Below are 432 nucleotides of genomic sequence, written 5' to 3' on the forward strand. Positions count from 1 at the left end.
AAACACATCTGGTGTTGACAGAAGAGGTCAGAGTAATCCTGGATGACCCACCTGGGGTGAGGTCGTGAAGGGGATGTTTGTAGCCGAAGTCCACATACTGTACTTGTAACCTCTCCACCGATGTCAACGGCAGTGGTGTTTATAACTGCAAATTAGCGTTTTCCAGGATTTTTTCTAAAGAAAATGTGTCTCATATAATGTAAGACTTAAGTGTCGGAAATACGGTATATGAATTTCATATATAATTCATTTTCACTGTTTACTTAGTTTACTTCCTCACCAAACAAGGAAATGTAGATGTGTGTGCACACGTGTATGTTACTGTATTAAACAGTAGATTTCTAGATATGAACAAGTATTTGACAAAGCGTGCTACTCACAAGGCTGGCACTAGCCTAGATTTGGCTTCTGAAAGATATGGACTAATTAAAA

The sequence above is a fragment of the Penaeus monodon genome, chromosome 25 (genome assembly GCF_015228065.2).
Source record: "Penaeus monodon isolate SGIC_2016 chromosome 25, NSTDA_Pmon_1, whole genome shotgun sequence".
Classification (NCBI taxonomy): Eukaryota; Metazoa; Arthropoda; class Malacostraca; order Decapoda; family Penaeidae; genus Penaeus; species Penaeus monodon.